Raw genomic sequence first — 1,963 nt, forward strand, 5'->3', positions numbered from 1 at the left:
ATATTAGGTGAAGTAAAAAGTTCTGAGCGTTTTTTCGCTTTATTTCGACGATAAAATTAACATTGTTAGGACTATCCGATTTCGATCAAATACGCGCCGTTTTGTTCGATAACTTTTGTCCATTTTAAAGGCAATTTTATAATTCCGCGATTGAAGAAGTCCTCGTCCCTATTGGTAAAAAACTTGACCAGCTCATTTTCACAAGCCTCTCTTGAGGCCAGTTTTGTACCATCAAGAAAATTTTGCAAATGCTTGAAAAGGTGATAATCGCTTGGTGCCAAGTCTGGACTATACGGCGGGTGCAATAGAACCTCCCATCCAAGCTCTCGGAGCTTCTGGCGCGTCGTTAATGATGTGTGCGGCCTGGCGTTGTCTTGATGGAACACAACACTCTTCCTATTGGCCAATTCTGGCCGCTTCTGGTCGATCGCCTGCTTCAATCTGGTCAGTTGTTGACAGTAGAGGTCCGAGGTGAGTGTTTGGCCCGATGGGAGCAGCTCATAGTTGATGATTCCTTTCCAATCCCATCAAACACACAGCAAAACCTTCTTGGCCGTTAATCCGGGCTTGGCGATTGTTTGGGCCGGCTCACCGCGATTGGACCACGATCTTTTTCGGCTGTTGTTCTCGTATGTGACCCATTTTTCATCACCAGTCACCATCCGCTTCAAAAATGGGTCGATTTCGTTACGTTTCAGCAAAGAATCGCAGGCATCAATTCGGTCCAAAAGGTTCTTTTGCGTCAATTCGTGTGGCACCCATACATCGAGCTTCTTCTTGAGACCAGCCTTATGCAAATGGTTCCAAACGGTTTTCTGGCTAATCTTCAGTTCCTGGGCAATGGAATAAGTGCTCACATGCCGGTCCGACTCGACGATTTCCATGATTTTATCGACATTTTCGACGATTGGCCTACCAGAGCGTGCCTCATCTTCGACGTCCATATTACCAGAACGGAATCGTTGGAACCACCGCTTTGCTGTTGCATTCGATACTGTATTGGGTCCATAAACAGCACAAATTTTTTGGCCGCCTGCTCCGTCTTTTCAACTTGGTCGTAGTGGTACTGAAGAATGTATCGAATTTTACCTCCATTTTTTATACCTCCATTTTACCTCTTTTTCTATCTCCATTTTGGAACGTTGTAACACACAACTGGCTTGACCAAACACAAAACTGTCATAGAACTTTTTTTGAAACGTAATGTCACCTTTAAATCGCCGTATAGTATGACCCGATGCGATGTATACATCGTGAGATATGGCTCACTAAAGACATCTAGCGGAAAACGCTCAGAACTTTTTACTTTACCTAATATATATATATTTAAATAAAATTTCTTTATCCGCCAGCCTAGCGCTTAGGTATTTATCAATATACGTATGACTCTACCGGTATAAAACTTAAACATAAACTACTCGCGTGTATAAAAATACGATCTCTTCATCGGCTAACGTAACTCATAGACATACGCTCACTGCTTTAACCACGCGCATCTTATTCGCACTCTGCTCAAGCCAAACTAAAATAAATAAACTTATACCAATCATTACAATAAATAATCATCACAATAAATAAACTAGGTGTCTAGGTATAGCTTCTGGAATGGAGCCGTGTCTTGAATCAGCGACATGCCGACGTTTCGCAAACGTTGCAGTTTGCATCATCAGGGCTGAGAACTCTGATACTGAGCTCCCTTGGGTAAAGGTAGTCCTTATATGCCCTTTTCTCCCCCTTCGTGTAGATGGTGTTTAGGGAGTAGGGGACGAGGCTTGAATCCAGCCAATCAGCGTATTTTAATTGATCAGCTGGTCAATTAAAAAACCGGGAGGGCAGTTTGCCAAATAGAGTTTACTTGCATACCTTTGTCTCGGTTGAGGTTGTTGGGATGTTTCAAAATTTCTAGACCTTCACGATGTTTTCTGGCAAAATAACTCTGTGAGGGAGCCAATCTGGTGGCTTT

This window comes from Odontomachus brunneus, unplaced genomic scaffold (assembly GCF_010583005.1).
Source record: "Odontomachus brunneus isolate Ranch 3 - 2012 unplaced genomic scaffold, Obru_v1 Obru_scaffold_414, whole genome shotgun sequence".
NCBI classification, from domain to species: Eukaryota; Metazoa; Arthropoda; class Insecta; order Hymenoptera; family Formicidae; genus Odontomachus; species Odontomachus brunneus.